Source organism: Gallus gallus, chromosome 3 (genome assembly GCF_016699485.2).
Source record: "Gallus gallus isolate bGalGal1 chromosome 3, bGalGal1.mat.broiler.GRCg7b, whole genome shotgun sequence".
Lineage (NCBI taxonomy): Eukaryota > Metazoa > Chordata > Aves > Galliformes > Phasianidae > Gallus > Gallus gallus.
Window position 1 is genome coordinate 71,493,573 of NC_052534.1, and position 27,988 is coordinate 71,521,560.

At 42.7% G+C, this 27,988-nt stretch overlaps 1 long non-coding RNA gene across 1 annotated transcript in view; it reads right to left on the reverse strand.

The window, feature by feature from the left end:
* The window catches only part of LOC112532202, a 38,798-nt gene extending 18,204 nt beyond the window's left edge, over positions 1-20,594 (reverse strand). Inside the window, exons 1-2 of the long non-coding RNA XR_003074636.2 lie at positions 20,463-20,594; positions 20,133-20,383 (exon numbers count right to left, since the gene is read on the reverse strand). This is a non-coding gene — a long non-coding RNA (uncharacterized LOC112532202). The remainder of the gene's footprint in view (positions 1-20,132; positions 20,384-20,462) is intronic.
* Between the last annotated feature and the right edge of the window lie 7,394 nt (positions 20,595-27,988).

Here is a 27,988-nt window from a genome sequence, read left to right on the forward strand (position 1 = left end):
GATGTCTACTTCTTGCCATGTACAAAGAATGCTTAGATAATTAAAATGTGGCAGTAGGAACCTCTCCTTCAATATTCCTAATTTTTACCTCAGAATAACAAGTCTGTAGTTATCCTAAGTGAAACTGCCAGTCTGAATCTTGTCCCCACTGTGTTTCTTAATTGAACCATAGCTGTTAAGCTGTAGTGATGTCCCTTGCACATTAGTCTAAGGTTAAAGCTAAACTCAGATGGCTTGCTGAAGTAGAGCCTATTTACTACTTTTTAAAGCAAAAAAACCGTACTCATTTTTTTTCTGAGGCTCTAACTCGTTATGAAGACTGTAATGATTATGAGATAGGAATAAAATGCATTTATAGGGTCAGAAGTTAAATTGTGTTTGGTGATAATTGTCTTTGGGTGCCATGTGGCTTGAGGATGCTCTGGTGCAGTGCACTGATATCAGCTTTATTCACACAGGCATCAGAATTGCTGTTACATCTTGTTACCAGAAGTCACAACTTGCTCCAAAGGGAGAGCTCACCTCAAGGCTGGGGTCAGTTCTGCAGCCATCGGTAATGCTAAGTAAAGGCTGGCAGGAGATTAGACAGAAATGCACATTCAATAAAGTCAAAAGGATTTTGTCTCCCTAAAGGTTTGGAAGCAATGAGTTTATAGATAACAACTGTTTGCCCTATGGACATCACTCTTTAACTTTCACCAAGGCAGAGCACGCTGTTATCCTGTAGATGTCCAGCAAAGCAGACAAGAAGAAATAGGCAATTTTTCTGGTTAGCTCTGTAGTATATGTAATACTTTTTTAGGACAGATCTTCTATGAAAGTCTGTATATAAAGTTCAATGTTATTTTTAACAGTGTTTTTACAGTTTGCTAGCTACTAATGATATTTCTTTGGATGCCTCCAGAACCATCCCAAACCATTTTCATTCATTCTTTTAACTGTCCGTCTAAAAGATCGTAGACAAACTCCCACAGATTCAGATCGTCTTGATCCTTCTTTGACTCCAATTGGCATTCAGATTTTGTTGTCTCAAATTTATGCAACGCAGTGACGTGCAATTTCTTTCCAAATCAGCATTGCTGAGAACTGTTTAAATAACTTAGTGCTCAGAAATAAATTTATTACATAGCTTCTTAAAGCCAAATTAAAACTTAAGGTTAAAATGAAAGTTCGAAAGATTATTGAGAAATAGAATAATTCTGAAAATAATTTTCCTTGCCCAGTCTTGCCTTCACCCTCTATTTCTCCTTCTTCCAGACAAGGCATACCAAACCAGTTTCCTTAACAGAATGATATTTAACACAGGGCATTACTGTCAATGATATATGTGCCACTGAGTTTCACAAAGAGGAAGATATCACACCAGTAGCTAAGTCTCAGAGATTTTTTAGAACTTGAATTTCAAAGTTGATTTGCAAATTGCACTTTGGATTAGAAATCCTGAATGGAATTTCTCAATATCCCCATTTATCATTACCAACTCATTATTAGTTAATCAACTTTGAAAAAGACATTTCTTGCCCCAAAACTCTGATACTCTGCATTACCATCAGGAATAGAACTGATGCTCACTTCACTGTCTGAATATCCTCCTCACTGCAGGAAGAGAGAATAAAAGATTTGGGAAGAAAAAAGAAAAAAACCTAACCAACAACAGTTCCTTCCTTCTTTCCTTCTTTCCTTCATTCCTTCTGTCCTTCCGTCCTTCCATCCTTCTTTTCTCTCCTTCCCTCCTTTCCTCCTACCTTCCTTTCCTTCCTTCCTTCCTTCTTTCCTTTTCTTCCTCTCCCTCCCTCTCTCTCTTCTCTCCCTTTCCTTTTTTCTTTTCCCTGTTGGAACTGCATGTGAATCTATCAGAAACGACAAGACATATAGCTTATTACTGGTCACTGGCAGCATGTGGCACCAAATCTCATGGGGACACCAGAACAAAACAGTTGTTGCTTTACAATGGGTTTTTAACAGTGGCAGTGGGGGTCACATCAAATGGATCTATGCTTCATGCAGCTGACGAATATATGGAGGATGCTGAGAGCACTTGTCTCTGAGGATGTTTGGTGTTGAAGGGAGCAATACAGGATGCTCTAAGAACCCTGTGTATACAAGAACATTGCAGACTTGTCCTCTCACTGATGCCCAGTGTCATGACTGGGCAGGTGGTGGTAATCTTGTGGGAGCTATTTCTTTTTAAGGCTGAGATGTTGACACAGTGGAGGAACATCCCACTGGATGGCTCTTGGGAAGCATTTCCTGAGACACAGATGGCAGCAGGACCTGATTGATTTATGTCAGGCTTGTGCTGACATGATAAAATGCTGCGGCTGCTGCTCCTTTGTGGAGGTGGAGAAAATAATGTGGTGAGGTTAATTCATAACAGTGCACGGAACTGGAACAGGAGCCCCAGAATCTACAGACAGGGAAAAGAGCTTTTGTGGCAACGTGCAGAGCTTGGCCTGATTGTCCCCAAAACAACTATCTGAAGAAATGGATGCAAAAGAATAGTGGCATTTGGCTTCATATCTGGGACCCTGAAATTCCTGAGTTTGAGGTGCCTCTCTGTCATCAGAAAGAAGGTTGGGCTGTGTGGGCACTGAAAGTAAACTTGTGTTTGCAGCTATCTCACATTGCTGGATCTGTTCTCTGCACATCATGGCCTGCACGCTTACTAGGTCCATGCAGAGTGTCCTCATTTGGCATGGTCTGTGAACACAAGTTATTGGCTGGCATGTCTAGCATGGGTAAGCCATGGTTGTGTGAGAGGCAAGGAAATAGAAAGACCCTCACAGATCAGGGGAATGTGAACACCACGTGGTGCATTAAGGTGAGATCTATGTAGTCTGAACCCTTTAAATCAATTTTTAATCAGGTTTTACTACACAAAAACAATTTATTATAGGTTTTGTATGATTATAGGCTTACCGTGAAGTTCACTTACCACAGTTTTTATAGGCTTATGGTAATTTTAGGTTTTTTGTGTTAATGACATTTTGCAACTTTGCTAAAAGCTTATCTGTACAACTTCCCATCCCTCCTGCCCTGGCAGAAAGGAACATTGGTGCAGTCCATCCCATTTATTAACCAGCCTGTTCAAATTAGGGAAAAATTAACGTAATGGAGTCCATACAGATTGTTTTTTAAATGCAAAATGAGTGTCATGTGCTCTAAACACTGCACAAATACACACACCTGCATAAAACTCTCAATACCCTAGAAGGACAGGGCTCTGATGTTCCTGGCATGATGGCAGAGATCAGATCCCCAGCAGCTGGAGTTGTCTGTGCATTGCTGTGTATTCCATCTCTTTCACTGGACACAAGCTGAAGCAGGAGGGAGATGTAGACCTGCTTACTCTGGGATGATAGGCACTGGCTGAACTGCCAGGTGGGGACTTAACAAGGACTGGGATATTACCAGCATGGTCCTGGCGAGAGGGAAATGCTCACGGAGCTCATTAACAGACTACTGAGACTCCAAAGCACAAGGACTGGCAAGCCTTCCTGCAGCAGCAGAGGGAAACTGAAGGAAAACAGAGGACTTTATCCCCTTGTGCTAGCCCAGACACAGGCAAAAGATGCTGCAGGCAGCTGTGAGCAGCAGGGTGATCCTGGCATTACTGCTTGCAGTGCTGCGCTGCAGCCGGAGGGCAGTCAGCGGGCTGCTGCTGAGCCCAGATCCAGTGGTGATGGACACAGTGGGGACAGCCGCTACTGGGTAGGATTTGCTTGGGCTCTGCTTTGCTGGGTGGAAGGCTCACAGAAAGTAGCTCAAAGACCCAAATATCCCTTAAACAAATATATGCAGTAGGCTGGCATTGCCTTTTTGTCTTCTGTTTCTCTTTTAAGTATTACCAGGAGATAGAATATGAACTAGCTTTGTAAGTCAGCATTAATATGAACTCCATTCTGTGTTTCAGCCGCTCCGCGTACTAAGGCTGGCGTTCAGGCTGATTCTCGTGGCAGAGATGGGAAAGTTACACAATAGACACTGGAGAATCGCTTTAAAAAAACCCACAATCCTCCATTGAAACGCCGTCCAGCAAGGCCCAGCCGCAGCCCTGGCCGGGCCCAGGCGTGGTCACATGAGCGCCCAAAACAATGAGCGCACAGTGCAGAAAGCTGAGGCCATTGAACTTTATGTCACTTCCCAACTGCAGCATTACTCATAATTTATGGCTATACTCGCCTTTCAACCTCTAAAACCTTTTCCCAAGTATTTGCAGCATTCTCACATAAATATTGCTACAATAAGTAACATCAACATTTAGTAGCTGTTTTTCAAGAATAACCGTGTGACACTATTATGGCATTCCATTAAACCAGCTGCAGTGTGTGGAAGGCCTAAATCAAATCGTGCCTGCTAATGGTAACATCTATACATATACAAGAGAACAATGGGTGGGAAAACTTTGTTCTGTGTTTCGAGACATAAACCACAGCTTTGTCTCCATTCACGGTTAGGCGAGATGTCCCTCTTCGGTGAAATGACCCAGAGTGGACACAGCCTGGAAATTACATCCAAGAGCTGTTTGTTACCTCCTCAAAAAACAAAACAAAACAAAACAAAACAAAACAAACTGCCATTGCTGAATCTGCGATTGGATTTATTTATAGGAAAAAAAAAAAAAAAAGTGTTACAAAGGAACAGAGAATGCTGTCTTTCCATTAAAGCTTTCAAATGTTGTCAAATGATTAGTGAAAAAATTCCTTGCCAGAATTGTTCGCTGTCCAAAATGCATTACGACGACTAAATGTAAATGACAGATAGTTAGTGTGTATATAGATATGTGCTTAATTGCCCTCATCCCTCCTGTCTGAGGAACGCACTTAAGCATATGCTCATTTAAACACATATGCTTCATTTCTGCTTAGATCAACGGGATTTGAGCATGTGCTTAAACATAAGCAAATGCTTAAGTGCTCTTCTTGGGTAGTGGTGCTGTCCTGAGGCAAAGCTGGAGTGATGTTCTTTTGGAAGCAGCTCTACTCTTCCCTCCCTCTCGCTCCAGCTACTCTGACAGAGCTCTCCTCCTCCTTCCTCAGAACCGGCTCTCCCCGGGGAGCCCCTGGGGCTGGTGTCCAATACACAGCCCGATGGACAGGGCTGAGGACAGGCGAAACAGCAGCACTTTGTCAGAGAAACCATGTACAAACTCCTGTTTGCGTTGTTCGGCAATGCTTTTGGATGCACTTGGGAGCTGTATCTGTTTTCCGCTATCAGTTTAATTAAGATAAAGATATGGAGTTTAGGTTATATTCCCATAAACAACAGGGCAGGGATATGAATGATTTATATGGGATTAATTGTACTTGCAAAGCGCAGGTCTGACAATATGCATAAACAAAAATGCCATGTGAATCCAAGAAAGAGAATAAAAGCATGGGATTGTTTTCTCCTTAATGACTCTCCCAAATCCCCACTGTTTGTAAAACAACAACACATGTTGCACAAGAAGCTTGGAGGGGCAGAGGCCGGGCTGCCTGGGCAGCGTTCCTCATGTTCATCCCCGGCCAACCTGGGAGAGCGAATGTGGTCCAGCAGGAGAAGACTCAACCCACTGCCTGCCCCACAAGTAATGGGTTTGCCTCCGATGGCAGCAGATTATTTGTTCTTTTTTTTTTCCCTGGCATCGAACTAAAGAATGCATTGTGGGAAATCCGTCCTGACACATGACACTGTGCAAAGGAGGATCACAGCGTGAGGCAGCATCAAGGGGCTTACTTGGCCTTGATGCACTCTTGCACAGCATGGGGCTCCAGAGATGAGTGTCTCTTCCAACTGAAGCACTGGTGCAATTTGCACAACTCTCATGAGAGCGCACGGTGAAGCTGCTCTCAAAGCCCTCATGTAAACAGGGCTGGGGGAAGAAAAGAGAGAGAGAAAGAGCCTGCACCACGCACGGGATGCGCACAAAAGGAGGTGGTTCAGAAGGGCTGAGCCAAGAAGGAGGGCTGCTGGGGAGGGAAGGAGGGTAGAAAGAAGCAGAATATGAAATCCAAATATCAGAAGTGAAGGGAGAGGCACAGGAATATAACCGAACGGCCAGTGCAGCTGCGAAAGGGGCAGGCAGGGAAACAGAGAATGTAAGGCACCGAATGGCAACGTGCAACTGGAGGTTCAGCTTTCAAGGCAAAACTGCGATTGAAATGCGCTCTGAAGAATTTGTGCCTCAGATATGCAGCCCTTAAACTTCTTCAAAACCTCCTAAGTTCAGATAATAAGTTTGCATAAAGAGAGGGAGGGAGCGGAAAGCAAAACTAAAGGCGCTGTAAGTGCTCCTCGCTAGCCTGTCTCTGAGCAACAGGCCCTCCTGTGCTCCCTCTCCCTTGTTGCTCCTGCTTATCATAATATGCCACTTTTGCGCATCAAATTTACATTTCAAAAAATGCTGTATCGCTGCTCCAAAATTAATTATTAATCTTTCATCAGTCCCTTCCACAGATACATTTTTAACTTTGATTTTGCTACCCGTTCGGGGGAGGGCTGGGAGCGGGGGGCGGGGGAGAGCAGCTCCTTTAATCTTGTCACCGTTCTGTGGGGTTCTCTGCTCGCATTGCTGCTGCTGCCAGTCCCGCGCGTCCCTGAAGCACTCCACAGCTGCAGCGAGCTCTGCTCGCATGGAGAGAAGTTTTCAAGAGCAGGGAGTTTTCAGCCTGCAGCGAGTGGCTGTGGAAGAACCACATTTCCCCTTGTCTGACCTGGCATTTCAGCTCACTGCAGTGAATCTGTGCTGGTGAATGGAGCCCCAGGCTGGAGAGCAAGGTGGCTTGTGTCATAGAATCATTGAATCATTAAGGTTGGAAAAGACCACTGAGATAATCTCATTGAAAGATGCCCACGAGGAGGAAAAAGAGCAGGTCAGATTCACATAGTGTGCCTAGATCGCTGTATGGAGTCATTCATCCATCCATCAGTTCATCATAGTGACCTGTAGAGAACAGTCCAAACATCGGCTACTTATTCTGAAAACAAGCTCTAGAAGTGTGGCCATTTTCTATTGGTCTATGGGAAGAATAAATCCTTTCTTTGCCTGTAGAAGGAAAGCAAAAGGAACTAGGGGAGCAGTGTGTCAGATGTACATTGAGAGGTGCTGGTTGCTGGTAGAATGTACATGTCCCACCTCTGGCCTTGGGGTTGGGCCCAACAATATAATCTACCTGAATGAGTGGAAGAGGGCTCAGACAAGATGAGGTTATGATAAGAGACTCTTTTATGGATTACAGAATAGATGTATTGAGAGGGTGGTGAGGCACTGACATGTGTTGTCCAGAGAATCTGTGGGTGCACATGCCTGGAGACATTCAAGGCCAGGTTGGATGGGGCTCTGGGCAGCTTGATTTGGTGACCGATTTAATGGATGGCAACCCTACCCGTGGCAGAGGGGTTGGAACTAGATGATCTTTGAGGTCCCTTCCAACCCAAGCTGTTCAATGATTCTATGATTCTATTTCTTTTTACCCGTGCTTTGCAAAATGGCCAAGTGCATTTGTTTGTAGATGTGAATGCACACATACACATGCATGTTCCCCAGTGATGTGCAATCTGTACTTCCCTGCAGCTGAAGTGCTCTGTGAAAGTTGCTTCCTTGAGCTGAGAAGGAAAAGCTTACTGGACTCCCTTATGTGCACTGTATTAAAATAATGTTCGGCTCACAAGGGACAAAAATCATCTCTTCGGAAGACACCAACACGACATGGCAACTAGTCAAGGGCTGAAGTCTTTCAATTATGAGAAACCGTGTTTTACACTGCATTTTTTTTTCTTTCTATTCACATGTATAGCTTAAGAAATACATACTGTCTTCAAGAACTCCATTGCCACTATTTGCTGGGTGTATGTGTGGGTGAACATCCCTCAGGATGTTGGACTTAATCAGAGGTGAATTTGGATCAATAGACTATCACTTGCAGGAAAATCAGATAAAGCACAAGGGAAAAATAAAGCTGAACATGCAGAGCAAAACACATCTTACTTGTTTTCCAATCCACCCCCCGCCCCACATGTATCTTCACAACGTTGTACTTGCGCATGCTATAAATTTGTCACTCTGGCCATTCCTGCATCCAGGTTATGCTTTTCTACCTGTAGTGCCTATAGCACTCTGATCCACTGCAAAAGCTGCAAACAGCACATGCTGTGGCACCTCTATTTAGGCTGTTTCACCACAAACAAATTAGCATTTGCATGGACACAAACAATAGAACAGCACACCTATACATAAACATTATTGCATCTGGCTTTCACAGCTGGAGAAACTCAGCCAGCAGAGTTGCCGGGGGTGGGAGGGAGTCATAGCAGCAGCCCTGGATTCAAGCTGAGGCCCTGCTCAGTCACAGCTTTCTACTCCATCTTCTAACAGCAATCTGAATCCAGCTGCACATCTGCCCTCTGCAACTTGCTCTGTGCAACAACGCTGTGAGTTTTTTCAAAGCAGGCTTTGCTTTCCATTTGTATGTATTACTGTGTAGAACCATCAGTGCACTACAGAATGCCCACTTTGTATATGATGCCTCCACAACATGTTGGAAATGCAGTGCAAGGAATCTCCTTGCACACTCCCCTGGCAAGAGCCAGTGCTGTAAGCACAGGTCTTGTTTCATAAAAATAAACAATGCTTGTGTGGATGTGTCACAGATGTTACACCCTGTTGAGTGCATTGAATTCCTCACAGTCAAATAAAAATAGCTGGATCACGTAACATCAGAGTAAGCGTGGTGTCAGCAGGAATGCAGCTCATGCAAAAATCCAATATTGGCCTTGGGAAATGTCCCTTTTTGTCCACAGAGGAGATGAATAATGTTCAAGGCCAAAAATGCTGCTGATTTTTAATCAGGCACTGACTCTCCTCAATCAAAAGAGGCTCCACTTTCTCAGCGAGCTGCCCTCTCTGCCCACCCATTTCACCAGCCTGGCTGAGGAGCTGTGTGTTCCAGAAGAAGGTAGAAAGACTTTTCTTGCCTCTGAGTGCATTTTCTTTCCTTTTTCAACATTACAGAAGGGTTTTTTTTTCATCCCAGAAACTTTCTAAGGGTTAGTCTTAGCTGTTTTTATTTCAACAGGCCTAAGGTATTCCCTTGATCTCTTTTTGTTTTGTTTTGTTGCTTGGGGCAGGCCTTTCCAGTAGAGTGCAGCCATAAAAGCATTTCCTGATGAAAAGAGGTATGTCTGGAGTGGACCGGAGAAACAACTGAGGGCATTAATTCGTCAGCATTTGAGACAAATGATTGTCCTCAGAAACCATCAGCAGCCCAGCAGCACTTATCCCAGATACCCAACACCTGCATCTCTAGCTAGAGGTATGCTTGCTGCTCCAGGACCTTGTCCAGTCCTTGTCCTTCCCACCCACGTTCCGCTTCATGTGTCACGGACCCCTGTATAGAGTTTTAGCTAGTGTTGTTCTTTCCTACTCACTTCTTTTCTCTCTGGGGTGAGATGCAAAGAGCTCTCTCTCCAGCTCCTCTCTATGCTGTGGGCAAGGAATTAGGTTGCAAGTGGCTATTGTCACCAGTGGGAGCATGTGCGGCTGCTCCCGCGTCCCACTCCCTGGGTGGAGGAACTTCCCTCAAGCACTGAGCTATGCACTCCGAATTACAAAGTGAAATGATCACAGGAAACATGGACTGAAATACAGCTGTGGAAGTTGTAGCAGCTGGATGGAGGAGGGCAACCAACTTAGGAAGGGTGTAGGAACGGAGGCAAGCTCTTGTAACCTGGAGCAAAGACTTGCAGTGTGCCTCCTTTTGCAATGACTATAAATGCTCCCTCCCAGCAAAATGTTTCCTCTCCAAGGGACAGTGCATAGCTCAAAAGAAAATCTGGTAAGCTACCTAGGAGGATTTGATGTGGAAATAATTTCAATATAGCTGACACATTGCAAGCTCACATCTTAGCCAGAGTCAGCATCTTCTTTGGCTCACAAGCTTGCCAAGCTTTTTGCAAAGGCATGCCCATACAATGAGGTTAAAAAGATGTATTATTTAGAGGGCCAAATCTTGAAGCTTAGGGACAAAGTCGTCTTGAGGAGCTCACATACTGCCTATGGTGCAATCAGTCTTGACAGATGACATCCAACTGTATTCAAAGGGATTCAGAAGTACGAATAAACTTAAACCTGACTTTCCTTCCAGCCTTATGACCAAGGGCACTACTGAAACACTGTGGCCTTTGCCCTTGACCTATACTCATCTGTTGCGTTAGGGGTTCTTTGCCTTCACGGAGAAGTAGAAAGAAGACAAATTGCTTAATTTTGAATATCATATCTGTAGGTGAGCTTCAGGAGGCTGGAAAAAAACAGAAAGGACATTGAAGATATTTCACCTCCATACATCCCAATCTAACGGAAGTTTTTCTCTGCACCCAATCCTCTTCTCCTTTCTCAAACAGGAAAATGAAGTCCTTGTGCTATTAAAAACTACTTTCATTCATGTGAGGCATGCAGTAGAACAGTGCTCGAAAGTGTGTATGTGCTTTTCCTGTGCATGATTTAACACAAGGTAACACCTCTGTCTTGACTAAGTCCTTAGGCCATTTTACCTTGTCTTAGACTCTTGGCTCCATTCACCCTACACTGTAGGAAATGCTGTTATGAGTACAAAGAGCTGTGAAAGCATTCCCAGGCATTGCTATGCCACATGGGCTTCCTCCATGCAGAGCATCTGGAGGCCCTGGGTCTGAGCAATACCTGAAGGCACAGAGCTGATATATGTGCCCCAGGAGCAGCCTGTCTTTTGGCCGTGAACTGCTTGGGCACAGCTCATCTCACCGCAGGGTCGTGCTAGAGAAACACTGAGATGCATAGCTGCTCTAATGCAGATTTTTCTCTTTATAAAACACCTGACACTAAAGTTCTAGCATTAGACAGGACAGATTTTCATTCTGCTATGACTGGCAATCTGTTTGTTGCCTATTCCCCTTTTAAAAACACACACACACCACTTTATACTAAATTAAAACATTGGCCAAGAAAGAAAAGAATTTCAAAGTTAAAGAAGGCTATCAAAGCACATGAAATAAAAACATTCAATATGCAACAGTGAAATAAGCTAAAATGAGAAAAGGTGCGGGACAGAAAGATAGGGATAAGGAGGGATTAAAAATAGACTGGTTGCAAAGTGTATCTAAACATGTTGTTAAGTGCTGCATTTTCCCCTTGCCCACACAGGCCCCAAGAAGGTGGTTTTGTAAATCAGGCACAGCCGTACCCTGTGGGTTGGGAAGCAGTGTGCTTTGGTGAATGGGAACTCAGTGGGAAGGTGGGCACTCCTCCGTGCCAAGTGCTTCTCTGGTATTGATTGAGCCTATGACCTGAGGCAACTTCCTTCCACAGTGCAACCTTTCCGAAAGCAAAAGAAAGCTGGTAGGAAACTCTGCTCAACTTTTTATCCTTCTGCTTACACCAGGAATTAATCAGGTATGTTGGGATTCATTTCTGACGTCAGGTTGATTCTTTACCAGGAGATGTCTGTCTACTTCCAGAAGGCCAGAAGCCAAACTCTGAGAAAGCTGAAATCAGATGAGATAAAGCCTCTCCTCCTTGTCAATACGAAGGCTGCTCTGAAAGTAATGCCTCCTATTTTATTATGTTGGCCCTGTCATTTTGCAGTTCCATTTACTGGACACAGACTAGGGTTATTACTAGGGTATTACTCCCACATCACCCACTGGTGATGTGGCAATAGAGGCTGAGCCTTTCTGCCAATATTCCTTTACATTTTATTGCTGCGTGACAGATGGCAGCAGAGGGGAAGTCTGACACAATGGCATCTGACATAGAAGTGTGTATGAAGTAAAAGTGTGTCACTGAATTCCTCTGTGCAGAACAAATTGCACCCAACAGTATTCACTGACACTTGCTGAACATATATGGGGACCAAACAGTGGATGTGAGCACAGTGTGGAGATGAGTGGTGCATTTCAGCAGTGGTGACAGTGATGAGAAGGACAAGCCGTGTTCTAGACATCCATTCAGATTTTTACAAGCATGGCATGCAGGCTTTTGTTCATCACTTGCAAAAATTCATGGCTAGTGGTGGTGAGTACATTGAAAAAGAGCGTTTTGTAGCTAAGAATTTGCTCTATCAAATGGTGTTATTGTGTTCTTTGTTATAGTTTCCATGGAAATAAATAGGAGGCATTACTTTCAGAGCATCAGATGGCCAACTAGGTGCCATCAGGCATGGCTCTGATAGCACATTAGTCATTCAGAAGTAGCAGAACAGAGAAGATACTCTGGCAGCAAAGGCAGAGCAGCCAACCTTAGTGCTGCATTGCAGCTGGGAACATCAGCGAGTGAAGGGAGATGTGCCTGCACCAGCTCTAGCAAGGAAAGAAGAGAATGTCATCTAACAAGGACATCTCCCCTCTATGGAACAACCCAGCGGGAGTAAGCTGACAGCTAGGAATTAAAACATAATTTTCAATGTTCAAAATAAAAAGCAAACCAAACAGAGTCTGAGACCAGCTGGAACTTGTTTGGTCACAGGACAATGTGTCTCAGCATAGGCCACCACCACCTCCAGAAGGTTTCACTTTTTCCTGAAACGTGAAGACAATTTATTTGCTCTGCTTTTTTTCCCCCTCCTTTCTATTTATTTATTTATTTATTTTTAACATGTGTGTCCAACCAACAGTTAACTATCGGCCAAAGCACCGTTTTTATTTACTCTGGTAACCGCATTTCCATACCCTGCATTTTTTCTGCCTCTACATTTTGAGCAAGTGATCTCCCTGGAAGGTAACAATTCTCATCCATTTGGACTCTCAAGCCCACCGCACCTGCACAGGGTATAATGACGGTTGCCTGATGAGCTGTTGGATTAAGCTGTGTGTGGGCTCTTTATTTCTGCAGAATAAACTTGTCTTATTCTCTTTTGTCTCTGTCCTATCATGCCACATTCTTGTAAGGTGCATTATTCCAGTAGTTGCAGGAATCCTCTGGAAATCAAGAAGTGCCAAAGTCAGTGGGATACAAGTATTTAATCTTTGCTGGCTGCTATTTTCCCTAACTGAAGCTGAACCAGTTGCCTATCCCTTAAGGCACACACTCCTATCTCCTTAGAGCTACGAGGATTTGTTCTGCTGATGATGGGGGAGGTTGGTAGCATCCCCCTGGGTGAAAGGAGGGCACTTCCCTGCAACACAGTGCAAGCTAGGGTGTATCAGGACTCTTACCTGTGAACGAGCACAGCCTTTGCACACTGTATGGATCAAGGGCTTTACATAAGAAATGGAATGTCTCTAGACAGACTGTTCCTCTTTCTGTGCCTCATGAACACTTCCTCTGTGATGGTCTCACATGGGGGCTTTGAAAGCAGCAGATGAGCACCAAGGAGGAAATGTCTGCCCCTGCAAAGGTATATAAGAACACCTAGGGAAAGACTTCCTTTCATCTAGATTAGGAAACTCGTGTCAAGAACCTATATTTCCCTTCTGTACTCCACTTAATAAAAAGTGATACCTCATTCCTATGTAATTCCTGTCAGATGAAGAAACTGAATTAAAAAACACCGAATGAAACCTCCATGCTCAATGATCTCCTCAGTTTCAGTTCTAGCCACTATGCCTTCAAGCTTATTCAGGGCAGGAGGACTTCTGCAAGACTATGGGAGACCTGATGCTCCTTCAGGTGTTTTTGGCTGCCCTGAATAACCTTAGTCTGTGTCCAGTAAATGGAACTGCAAAATGACAGGGCCACAGCTGGTGTTAAGTATAAAGGTGTTTTTTACTGGAATACCCGAATTCTTAATTATCTTCAACATCTGATAATCCTATGTGCATTTATTCCCTGACTATCCTTATCCAGAGAGCATTATTATTACTGTTCTGTGGATGTGAAATGATGCCTTACTTGTCTCCAGAAGGGTTAGGGATGCAGGGATAATCTGTAGTGGAGAGAGGACTGTGCTCACTTCCCTACATCCCAGCAAGCAGCCATTCTCTCTCCAGTCATTCCTTCCACGCATTGTAAGCAAACCCATACACTGTTGCCTGCAGAAGAGCTCTCAGAGGCTATAGAAGAGGCATCACTATTTGCCCCTTAAAGTAGTAATAGAAAGCTAATTAGAATGGCAAGGAATGTGTACAAAAGAGGAGGAAAAAAAAGAAAGGAATGAAAATGAAGTTTCATTGGACCATGCAAACAGACAAAGAAGTAACTCTTGGATAGCAGCAGAGGGGTTTGAAACATCTTTTGGTGCATTCAATCTATCGCCTCTTCACTCCTGGTAGAAAAGATCGCATATATCATCTTACAGTGTTTATTGTTCTTAATAAAGACCTACACCGATGGAGCTCTCACACTGACTTCATACTCTATTGTATTGGCTTCTCGCTAACACTTATCAGCTGAAACAACATTATAACAACAGAGAGCCCAGAGTGGTGTATTTTACGATGCCTCTAGAAGAAGGGGGTGGGGTGGGTAGGAGCACTCCTCTTAAAAAAAGAAAGAAAGAAAGAAGGAAAAAGATGAAAAAGATGGGAGTATAAAAGCAAGTGGCCTCTGATAATTGGAGCCAGACTTGCTGGTTGACCAGAGGTAACTACTGGCACTGAATGGTTTCGCAAAGGCTTCAATTTATCCAGTTCATGATCATTCCTATTTATAGGAAGTGGAGTCCTTCTGGAATATGCAAGGGAGAAAAGTCACAGCAAGGATTCAAGACCCACTTCTGTGTATTTTCAAAAAAAAAATTCTTAGGAGTATGCCCAGTAAATAAAGGTGCATGATTGCCTGAACACCAGCAAGAATGGTACCCTGGAAATCAGTGATGGAACAGAGTCTTTTCTGTAGTTTTAATACATCGCAGTATTAAAGGTAAAACTGCATGGGAAAGCCTGGCCAAACAGTCAGGCTGTTAGCTTCAAGCTTGTGAACTAAGAGTGCAAAGGCTTTCACCTAAACACTAACCCCCCCCAGAAATGGCTGAGTCCATGGCTTGCAGATTGAACAGTGCTTCAGGAACTCGCGTGTGTCGTGCAGAGCCTCTGGTGGTCTGTATCTCAGCACAAGTGGTATCATGAGGCCTTAGGATCACACAGCCAGCTAACTAAGCTCTTGGATCTAGTGATGGTAATGAACTGAATAGAAAACTGAAAAAGCACAGAAAAAAAACCCAATATTTCATGGTTTATTTGCATGTTTAATCCACGTGGTGTAGGAGTCCTGACAATTGTGTAGCCTATAAACAAACTCAAATAATAAACGTCTTCTTATGATGTAGCCTGAGTTTAATTAATGCTAACCAGTAAACAAAAGAAATTGGACAAAGGCCACAGAAACATATATCCAGTAAAACAGTTATCTTGTGCTTAATTTAAAACATATGTTTTGTCTCTTCTGTGATAAAGCACTTTCTTGGATAGGTTGAGATGTCATTTGAGACTCTATTGGATCTATAGTCTCCTCACCTCACCAACATCCACTGTTTGATCTCCATAAAGGTTCGGCAAGTATTGATGAATGTCTATGGGTACAATTTTTTCCACAGAGGAATTCAGTTCCACACCTTTGCTTCAAATGCACTTCCATGCCAAAGGCCATGTTGTCAGACTGCCCCTCTGCTGCCATCTGTCATACAGCAACAAAATGTAAAGGAATATCGGCAGAAGGTTCAACATCTACTGCCATACCACCAACATCTGCCTCTGATGTTGTGGGCCAACATAATAAAAGAACAGGCATTGCTTTTGGAGCAGTCCTTGTGTATAGTATTTCCCAATATAAGTAATTTTCCCAATAAGTATCGCAAGGATTTTATTGCAGTCTCTGGAAACTGACCCTGAAGGAATCACTGGCCTTTTTTTCTTAAGTGAAATGAAATAAAATTTATTTCCTGAAATGAAACAAAGGTTTCAGGTGGTTTCTACTCTTTCATAAAGAAATCTAAGATGATTTAATGGCTCTTGAATAAGATAAAACAAATTCCATTCCTGGTTTAGAGTAATCGGAGTTAAACAAAATAGGAACACAGAACGGGAACAGGTCTCTGGGTCACTGATCCGAGTCCTTTGCCACTGACTTCAGTGTTGTGTTTTCATTAACTCATCAGGCTCTGACAACAGCAATGTCTTAGACAGAGTTGATGGCTTTCAACCCCACATGCAAGTCACTTCCTCAAGGCAATTCCAAGACAATGGGAGGGTAAAATCCAAGTATCCTGAGACTCAGTCCCTCACTTTGTCATAATACTGGAAAAAACAACATGTCCGAAATAATGTTGAAGCAGAGAAGGTGGATCATACTTGTAGGCTTTATAAGGAGAGAAAATTGTACTGCATATTTTCTTTTTCCAATTCACTGGAATTCTCATGAGAGAACAGTGACCAAGATAAAAGCTCAGCAAAGACAAATAAAGCAAGAACTCCACCTCTTCTTCAAAAGATGCAAAAATAATGTCAACTGGAGAGGGCTTTGTTTTGCTTCCTCTGCAACACAGAGAATGTTAATGAATTACACTGCTAACTGGGACATAATCTTGTCTGTAAGGGATCAGGGGAAATTTAGATGTTGGACTATCTCAGATAATGAGAGGCAATTGGGAGTTTTAGGAAAGCTGAGAAACTGGCATGTGAAAATAATAATTATAGATTTTATAACGTTTACTGAGAAATGCTATGGAAGAAACCTCTTTGGTTTTTACAGTGAACCTTGGTAGAAAGGGAATTAGGATACCTGGTGTTAAAATCTCCTCAAATCCCTCAAAGCTTTAGTGAAGATCTAATGCTTTGGCTGGTACACTGAAGTTTGCTTAGCTGATACAAATCATATTTCCAGGAAAATTTGTACATTATGCTCCCAGATGTCAGCCAGATGATACAAGGATATTTTGGCTTGGAAGCTTCTTTTCTACTTTTTTGTTTTGCTTAAGAAGAAAAGAATTGCTTGTGTGCTGTTTACAAAGATTTCAGCATGACGTCTACTATTTTAGCCACTAACACAAACAACCTTGACAATCAGAATGTTTTTTTTTTCATCCTTCTTCATCCAGACAAGCAAGCAGTCATCAATTACAATCCCACACATAAAATACAAATTTAGCACTACGGAAATGAAAACTAAAGCAATTTGTACCTTTACTATTCCAAGGGGATTCATTCTTGCTCTGTATGCTATGAAATATTTCCTCTCTTGAAGTCAAAGTTATATCAATGTCACCGACCTTAAGCTGTATCTCAGCAAGGAGATGATAACCTGGCATCTCTGGCATCGTCCTCTCATTACTGAGCTTGTTAGTTAGCATGCACTTTAAAACAGTGCTCAAGCATTTGTTTTCTGAAGCTGCAGTTGAGATTGATCCATTTAAGTTGAAAACATCAAATTTAACAGTAAAAAAGGCATTTTAGGAAACACGCTTTTTCATTTATATCTGGTAACCAAATTACCTTTACCAGCAAAATAATTTGAAATGTTTCTTTACCCATCAGGTAATTTTTCTTAATAATAGCTGAGTCATGACACTAGCAGAAAAAATCTAAAATGCAGAAGTAGACAAATGTATACAGGAGCCTGCACCTTGTGATGAATGGCTTGAAAAACAGAAAGATGGTTCTGATCAGAAATACTGTTTCATTCCCAATTCTTACCCCTCTCTTGCCACAGAGACAATCAGAATATTAATGTATATGTTTTTCTACTGCACCAGTCTGTCACTTTTCCCATTTATTCAGTTATTGGCCCGAATGTACACATATGCACACACGTACACACATGCACACTACTCATGTTGCACTGTAATTTAGCAGGGTAAGTGGAGAGAAAGGGGGCTCTGTGTCATGCTGGCCTTGCAGGGTACCACACCCCATAAAATGTAGTAGAAGCATTATGAAATGTGCATCTCAATCCCAAAGAAAGCCACAGGTACTCAGTATTTTCAGTTCTGGAAAGTATATTTGAGTGCAGTAACCCAGCTATTGTGAGCTTCTCAATGACTCCAGGTATGTGAAATCAGAAACCTTATTGTCCTACTTCCCAACCCTCTGCACCAGTTCCAGTGTGGTAGATGAAGCCATCCTAAGTTTGTGCTCATAGTTCTGGAGGATGCTTTGGCTGAAGCCTGCACCACGTGGGTCTCCTGTGCCCTTTCTCCCTCAGTCCCCTGCAAAGCTGTTCCTTTGCTCTCCTTGTTTAATACTCTCCTTCCTGTGATAATTGACAAGGTGGACCATCAGCACAAAGTCTACAGATCGGTGGTGTTCCTTATTTCCTTCCTTCTCTCCTCCTTGCCCAATCTACAGCCTCATCTCTCACTCATCCTTCTTGTAATCTGGATCTGTTTTGGGTCAATCCTGTACAGGCCAAATGCAGTGGGGCTGTTAAACGTCACTAGGTTCCCTGGGGAGTAACAGCCATGCTCTTCTTACCTGTTTAGGGAGTAAAGGAGATGTCTGATTTGGGAACATGTGTACAGTGCACACTTCCACTGAGGTAAAAAAGAAAACAAAACAAAAAAAACCACAAAGGTGTTTTGTCAAGCCTTGCTTGGTCTAGAGAGGTTCCAACGTACTTATCTCGATCTGTGGTCTAAAGAAGAAGCCTAGAGCAAGCAGGCCACACAGAACACCATAAGTTAGATGGGATCCTCTGGGCCTTATGGAACAAATATAAAAAACTGTGTACCATTACATCAATCCACAATAACTACCCTCCTTGTGTAGGGCTTTGTTAAAGTAACATAGTGACACTGGTTTTGTGTGATGGGTTGGCATGAAGCTATCTTATTCCTGTTCCTTGAAGAAGAAGCCAGCATCTTAATCCAGACCCTGGCAGTCTTTTCCTTAATTTCACACTGATACACTTAGATGGAAAAGCCAGAACTACCGTGTTAGTGCACAGAGTATCTAGCTGAACACGATGTCTGTATTTTTGAGCATATGGTTTATTGAATTGTAATACTTTTCAAGATAATTCTGACTGCCCTGTTCTGAAGGATTTGTATTCTCAAGTAGAACATGCACAAGAATAAAGATTTTGATTGCAGCTTTAATATCAAAGTAATGTGTTTCAATTGACTAAGCAGGCCACTAACAATTTAGATAAAGGGTTGCAATATAACAATTAATGAGCTATACACAAATTCCTCATTGTTCATTAACCCTTGAGAAGCTGCATATCTGCACAGATCCTATATTTTTCCTTCATTTTACCTGCACTCTGAAAGATGGCAGAGTTCTCAAAACATACTAGGAGGTTGTTTTGAAGTATAGTAAGTTATATATATACGCATCATGAAATAATATGTATGAAGGACTGGTAATGGTCCTAAGAGAAGTAATGGAATTTAGTGTAATTTCTACAGGGTGAAATTTTAGTTAATATCCGTTATAAAATCAGCTATCTCAAGCAGAGCTGGGTTTGCAAGATCAGTCAGCCTGGGGCAAAACTCCACTTGAAAGAGCAGCACAATAGGCAAGCTTTGAGGGAATGGGTTACCCACTCCCTTACACTCTCGACTTCAGCTCCAGTGCAAACAAAAACATCCCAAGGCCTACTCTGCTTGTGCATGCAGTGTTTTCTCTTCAGCAGCATGGTAAATATCTCATGCTATTGTCACACACATTGCAACAACTGGAGAGGTTTGGTCCTGGGTTTTTGTGAAGAACTACTGCTCGTTTAGTCCTTGCAGGTTGCTATAAAAAGCTCTCTGAAAACATGGAGGTTTTTGCCATAAAAATCCAAAATATTTTTTGGATTTTTTTTTTTTTTGTTTTCTGACTCTGACAAACCTTCTTGAGGTCTGTAAGGGTGAGAATGTTAAAGTGCCAGAGCCATTTGGATTTTCTCATTCCTCCCTATTCTTGTGGTCCTATCTGCATATTTGCTTGATTAATTACAAAGCTTTCTGGTTTGGAAATAGCATATATAGAGAGATATATATTAGCAGGGGTAAATGAGAGTATTTCCACTGATGACAGGGGAAATATACAGTAATAGGCCATGGAAAGATAAGAGAAAATAAAAATATTGTCTGAAGCTTTGGGCCCAAGTAGATCTGGGTGAAACACTAAGCTGGAAAAGTGTCTGTGACAATGTCATTTGCACTAGATTTCAGGAAAATTTTGAGGAGTGGCAGGAAGGTGTAAAAATTGTGTTAGATTAAAAAAAAATAATAATGAAGAATTAAAAAATGGAGACTTACCCTTAAAAGAAAAACAGAAACTGAGAGGAACCATGCAGCTGCTTTCCCACATAGCACTGGGGTGCCAAGTAGTGCTTCAGCCCTTGCAGAAGGCAGACTGTATTCTCCAACATTGCTTAGTGCAATAGGGAAGCAGGCACGTGCTGTGGCTGCCCTACATGGTGGCCCTGAGTAAAGCCAGGTACACAGAAGCACGAGTCTGTCCTTAGTCTGCCAGTAACACCAAGGTGAATCCATCCATTATGTGGCTCCTGTTAACAATCCGAAAGTTTTCATCACTGAATTCAACACCCATATGATCTGCATGGAAATAACAGAGAAATATCATACCTGTTTTACAAATAAGAAGGAGAAATATGGAGCACGCTGATGCCATTTTCCCAAGGATACACTGAGTCTTTGGCCGAGTCAGAATTCAAGCAAGTGGCTTCTGGCCCAGCATCCCATCCTCCTGAAAATTGAAGGCACTGAAAGCCCATAAAAATGTATAAGACAGCTGAGTGAATCATGCCCGTAATTCATTCACTGAGCTTTGTTTTCATTCATAAACTCATCAAAGATCAGAGCCCCTGAAGTGAATTATAGTTCTCTGTTCATTGAAAAGCTGTTTGTTAATCTAGCACAGACCTTTGCCTTTATGGCTATGCAGTGGGTGCAGTTAATACGCTTTCATTTTATCTTTTTATTGTTAGCTCACGTATTACTGATGTCAGATGTATTCCCAGCATTAAGTTCTGGGAATACTCATACAAACCATTGTCCCACCTATACAGTACATGTATTACCTTTCCATAGCGCTCGTGCAAATGTAATTCCAAGCCGCAAGGGTAGAGAGTAGCAGATATAGCTACTTTAAACCAGCTTCAGATCACCCAAGAAATGAAATTGCCTTCTTTAACTCTTTAGTTAAGCTGAAGGACGTTGGGTGTGTAGCAGACTGAGGGCATGAATAGTTTCCCCTGCAAGGTTTTGCAACTTTTTCCTAGACAAAGAAGAAAAGGACCAGATGACTTCACTCTGAGAAGCATTTTACTCACAGTAAAATACAAGCAGACTCATCCGCATTCGGAGGGTTCCATTTGTCTAGAAGGAGCAGCTGACTCACCTCTCAGTTTTTTCTTTGACAACACTGGAATAATGACATTCTTGTCTGTCTCCACATAAAACACTTGAAATCTTGGTTTGAAAGCATTTCCAACTGCTTTTGGAAGAAATGAATAGTGCGACTGACTGCACTGTCACAGGTGATTGTGACTACACAGATTTCTGTGGCTTTCTGATGCATCTACATGGTAGCTCTTTCAGTTATTCCATACAACGCTTGTATGTACTGCACACATTTCATTGTTTCTGAGGCTCATCAGTAGCTTTTAGTTCTATTTTTTTAATTCAAAACTTCTTTGTAGACAACATTTTCAAGGTGGACACTAAAATTATTCAACACATTCACGAAGACATAACAAAGGAGTCAAAAAAAAAAAAAAAAAAACCAACCCCAAACCATCAGTTTACACTTGGGGTTCTTCACTACTTGGGAAAAAGGATTTCAGGAAAAAAAAAATCCTACTCTGCATTTTTTCCCCTGGTGGGTGCATCAAAGTTAAAAATCAAATCAATACCATCTTAGTATTAGACGGTGGTGACAGCATGCGGACATCAGTGCTGTAATTAAAAAGCCATTCAGCTCAGTTGGTAAAATGTAATTTTAGCTGTAGTCACTGGCTGTTTCCAAGCAATCTATTTACCCCAAAATGTCCTCAGGCATGGACTGAAGAGTGTGAAATGATCGAGTTTTAGTTATCCTCATACATAACAAATTTCAATTATAATTCCTACTGTAAAAAATGTTATAATAATATTACACTGAAGTCCCTGCACTAACTGGCACCAGGGATAGAACAGAAAGAAACTTTCTCTGCTTCATGGCTCCCATTCATCTTGTTTTACACGGGAATTCTTCCTTGAGCTGGCATGGGGACAAGCTCCGGGTGCTGATGCTGATGCTCACAGCATGGCCAGGCACCATCCTCGATGGCAGTGCTGTGGGATTTCCTCAGTCCAATGGGAACCATGGGGCAAACATCCCTCAGAGCTGATCAGCAGAGCTCTGGCTGGAGATATTGCTCTAAGAAAAAGCTTAGGGCCACTCATTAAAGTAGCAGCTCAATTAATGGTTAGCAGTGTTAAGTAAAATGCGCATAGCATTTGACTTCCTAAGCTAAAACTATCAACCAATTAAACCGAATAGCACAGCTGAGTTAAATATTAAACTTATTTGCAGTTAAGAAGACTAAAGCAGAAAATCAAAAGTCAGGTATTGAGGATGGTACCTCAGGACTGCTCCACGATTGACATTGCTTTTGGGTTAAACTGTGCCTTTCTGAAATGCCCTGCACCCAACAAGGAGAGGTGTGGATGTCCAGCAACTTCTTATGGCACTTTGAGCTGGTTGGCACAGGAAGCGTAAGTGCAGTAGTGAAAGGCATAATTTCTGCTAAGTATGGAATACGTTTCAGGAAAGGTCAGAAATAAATGCTACAATGGTAAGATAATATATTTATTTAGTTGTATGATAGACTTTACAGGGAAAAGAGGAGATGTTCAGGTAAAAAGACAAATCACACTGCAATAGCACCATCATGACATTTTGCGGTCTGTGCTATCAGGGTGACAGCTGCTGGTCTCACACCTGCCCAGTGAGTACAGCACCAATCAGTAGTGATGGGAAGCCAAGAATACTGTGAGAGTTATGAGGCAGATGGTTTAAGAATCGTATAATCTTTTGAGTTGGAAGTGCAGCTCATCTAGTCCAGCTCCCCTGCAGTGAACAGACACACCTGCAGCTAGATCGAGTTGCTCAGCACCCTATCCAGCCTGACCTCAAATGCCTCCAGGGACGGGGCTTCCACCACCTCTCTGGGCAACCTGTTCCAGAACCTCACTAAAGTATGCTTAAGGACAGCATTGCCTGTGGTGGCATCTGATAAAAAGACCAGAACCATTTTCCTGACTCTTTGTTTCTTCAGTGCCTTCAGCCCTGAGCTGATGCATGGCCACAAGGAGCGAAATGGGCCAAGTCTTCCAGCATGGAGGCTTGAAAGGAGATTTAAAGGCACATCCCTCAGGATGCAGGTTATTTTACTCTGTGTCTTACACTGACATATGCTTGCTAGAAAGTGAGAACTGAAGTTAAAGAGCATGTCCTGACCAGGTGTGCCCCTGACTCACACAGTGAGGGAGGCACTGGCAAGCAGCAGCAAGGCAAATTGTCTTAGTTTCTCAATACCTCTCTGCAGAACCCTTCCCTCTCCTGGGGAGATGTTGTGCTGTAGCATCCTTCTGAGGAAGGTCAGCTTGTAGAAATGTACATCCAATGACTAGCCTGTCTCTGCTGCTTCTCTTTAGCCAGCCTTAATTACACTAGGTATTTTTTCAGCACCCAGAAGTTGCCATAGCTGCTTTTTCCCCTTTCATTCCTTCAAATTCATTTTTTTTGTTGCAACAACTCAAAAATGGGGGAGTTTTTGACACCACTGTTACAGCTTACTATAGCCAAGCTCCCTGGAGATGAGGACAAGCATCTCCATATGTATGAAAAATCACAGCTTTATCAGTGTTGCGTGGAAAAGCTAAAATTTAGGGGCAAGCCTACAGCTGCTGACACCGTGCAGCGATTGTGGACTGGGGTGCTCACAGTATTTGGTTTGCAACATAGGGAAAAGGGACTCTGGGAGGGGAAGATGTGTTCAGAGAGCTCACACGCATCCTAAGGGGAGGGTGAAATGAGAGAGGGATGAAAGGGCATGTTCTGAAGCAGAATAAAAGGGGGAGAAAGGAACAGGGAAGGATCAGAGAGTTCTCCTAGGGATAGCTGGGAGACAGACTGTCCTGATGGCTTTCAGGTAGGTGGCAGAGTCTTAGCCTCTGGGTGCAGTACTGTGTCCAGGCAGTTGCACTGCTACATTTTGGGGCACACCTCACTCTGTATCCCAGCAAGGTGACAAGAAGGAGAGTCCTGAGATGCTTCCATTCAGATGGAGATAAGTTCTTTCACTGTCCTCTGAGTAGGTAACATCCATTAGCTTTCCTCCTGCATTGCTTCATATGGTCTTGAAGGCACAAACTTACCTGTACATCATTTATTTTTAGGTTTTAAAAAGATTTTAGCTTCCTCTGTTGACATACAGTGCTCACTATTTCTCCCTGCTGTCAATATGTAAAACAGCATTAATTGACATTGGCTTTATATTCATGGTGTACTTCTTGAGTAATTCATTAAGATGCCCAGTCTCACTGCCATAAAATCCAAATATGGACCAAAACTCCAAACAGTCATGTAGGAGCCCCAAATGGGCAGAGCACCTCACTGTACCACAAACTGACCAGTACCTTACACGTTAACCACGTGTCTATTTATTGAAAATTTAAATCAAAATGCATTCCTCATTCTTTCCCAGAAGCCCTCCATGTTGCTGTGTGCAGCATTTGGCTGAACAAGCTGTTGAGTGGGAAAAGGAGTAGGAGGTGACCAGCTCTCCCTTCATCCTTTCAACTTGTGTGCAAACCAGCTCACAGCAACTATCAAGGGGAGCACATATTTTTTAGTAGCCTGCAGGCTAAACATCCCTCCTCCATCTTCCTAGTGCACGTTGCATTGTTGCTCTGAAATGCTCCAAATATATACCCAGAGACTCTTTCCCCTTTCAGGAAAGCCTTAAAAAACAGAACACAACCTGGCTGTTCTAGAATAGTTAGATGATGACCAATACTGTTTTGCCCTTAATACAGGTAAAAATGTTCTTTTACCACTGCAGTAAACAATGCAGTATTTGTCAATCTTCAGAAATATCTAAACTGCTGATTGCTAGTGGTCAGGAGAGTATACTGGTTTCATACTGCTCTCTGGACATCTCATGCTGGCCACTGATGGGTACAGGCCACTCACTTTAGGTAGTTCTTTGTCTGGAATTGACATTAGTTGTTTCCTAATGTCTTAAGTGATTTCTAGGCTACTGAAATATCTCCATATCCACGAATCATATATGATAAGCCTTACAACATGATGAAGATATACTTACCTGCTCATGCAATCCAAATTCTGGTGCCCAGGACACAGAATACACATATTAATAATTTCAGTACACTTTGGCTACATCTCTATGGGCAAATTAAATATGCCTAAGACTGTTTTCTGGCCCAGAAGCCAACTGGCATGGAACAGATTGAGTCCATATATACACAGGTTGCTAATGGGAATGGCCTCTGGACAACACTAACTTCTGTCACACATCCAGGAATGGCTTGGGAGAGAGCTAGTAGTCCTGGGTCGCAGCTGTGCCAAGGACCTTTCTAGCAATTTAATGGTTCAGATAATCAGATTTCAGTGTCAGTGTATTTTCATCTGAATTGTATAATTTCCTTGGGTAGCATTAGCTATTGGGAATCCAAGAGTCTAAGCCCAGTGATAGCCTTCTATATATCACCTACTGTTATTAGCAAGAGTAATAGCCCTTTCTTGGTGGCAGCACATCTCTCCACGACAACAGCTCTGAAGTGGCCTGCTCTGAGGCAGCCATCTGAAGTGGCAAGCTTCCAAGCAGCCTGGCAAAGGCCTTCCCTGCACTACAGGGCACCATGCCGTTTGTTCCGAGGTGGTGTTGTAACATCTCCAGCAAAGTGGGCACGGATCTACTCAAGTCTTGTGTCTACTGCCAGTCACTGTAGGTCTGAAGCACTACTGTCCCACAGTCCCTGCCAGCTGGACAGGCCTAAAAGCACCAGATGTAACTGTTCATAGAAAGAATAGCACAGCGGTCTGCACAGCTCTAACCTCTTCTTCCACACCCTAATCCTTTGGTTCAGAGTACAGGCTTCCATATGTTTGCAGTGACCTGTTTATGGCCATCATCCCAAAGATCTTCCCCCCCCCAGGGCAGCTGACAGTGCCCTAGAAGCAGATCTGGCAGCCAGGAGCGGGGGGAGCTGGGATGAACTGGAACAACTCTGAAAGTAGAATTTTTTGACTCTAGGCTTCCTTTGACTTCAGACAAAAATCTCACTAAAAGCAGCACAAAACACTCTATGAAATAGGAACTGTTGCTGCGGAGCTAGCAATAATATGTCTTTCCACTGTGCTGAAAATTCTGTTCTTTAGTATCTACCCATGTGCCTTCTTTTACCAGATGGTAAAGACATCTAAAATAGCGCTAATTCTGAAGGCGCAAATATGACCATTTCTGTAAAAAAATGTAAAATTGTGGTCTGGGCTGGTTTCATAGAAACGTGTGAGCAAACCGTCAGGTCAAATGGCATTTGTGAGCACACAGTCCCCAGGCCCATGGGGGTGGCAAGGAGCAAGGGCCCCATGACAGGGTCACAACTCTGGCATCTCCCATTGCAGCTTGGACATGAAGCACGCTATCAGGGTGACTGTGCCTAAGCTGTGCATTCCAGACTGCTAGTGTTCTCTTGAAGGTAAGATGGGAATCCTCTCATGTAGATTTTGGGGGAATAGAGTTGGCAGGCTCTCACCTGCAGGAATACCTGCGTTTTAGAGTTGTGGGGAAAGCTCAGGAGACTGGTGGATCACTTTTATACTTTGCAGTGATGATCATGTTAAAAGGCTGATTAAAACTAGTGCCTCTCACTCTTGGCAAGTGCAAGTTTCCATTGCACCAACTTTACAGGAGCAGCATGCAGTGGGGTGGCAGCTCCAGACCAGCAACTGTTGTAGAGCGGTTGCATAATGCTGTGCAATCTCTCCCTCGCCCCACTGGGAATCTCACATGATAAAAACAGTAAAAGGCTCTTGATTTATTTTGCTGACTAGAACATTTCATTATATCGATTCAGCTTGTGAAAGCCCCACAAGGAAACGGAAAACAGCCCATTATTTTTAATTTCCAATTGGAAAAGTTACAACACATTCCTATTTATGATGTGCGTGTTTTTTTTTATCTAAATCATCAAATTCAGCATTTATTTTTAGAACAGTCTATTTCCATCGTTAAGAAAAGACTGAGGCTTGATCTTGTGGTTCTCTATGTTGCAAGCTGCTGAGGTTCAAAGAGATTATTCGTATATATTTTGCACAGAGTTGGTGAGGAGGTGAAACTGCCAAATATCCCGAACTCCTCTATTTTGGGAAAAATGGTGGGCTAGGGTGATCTTATAAAATGTATTCACGGCTTAAATTGAACAATTTAACACTCTGAAGCTTAAGTAAAAAATTAATAGAAGGCAAATCTTTGAAGTGGTGGCGTGTGTGTAAGCCTCTTGTCCCCTGCAGCCAAAAAAAAAAAAAAAATCATCAAGGCTCCAGACAAGCAGCATTAAGCATTTGAATTCTCCATAAAAATATTTGTGATGGCGAGTAATTACTTGTTTTTGATATTAGAGAAATGTTGCTAAAATGTATTTATTTTGCCTCCCTCTATGAAAGATCATTAGGAATATGTGCTTTGCACGACTTCTGTCTCATGGTAGACTCATCCTTCATGGTGCAACCGCATACCCACATGCGCATACACACATGCACAATATATATTTGTACACACAGAGACACAAAGAACAAATAGACAAGATAGCCAGGAATTCCTGGCACGTATTCTGTTATTTCTGTGTTGCTCTTGCTTGAAGAACATGTTTAACATTTTACTTGACTTGAAAACTCAGTAAGGTAGATGGATTAAGGAAAAGAAGCCAAAGGTTGAAAGGATGAATAGCTTAGAGAATAAAGCATCAGGCACTTACAGTACTGCTGGCGTTGAATGGAGGGAATCAGTCCTACAGACCTCAAAAGGGTGAGGAATGAAACTCAAACACACCCGGTTTGGTCAGCACCAAAAACCTAACTG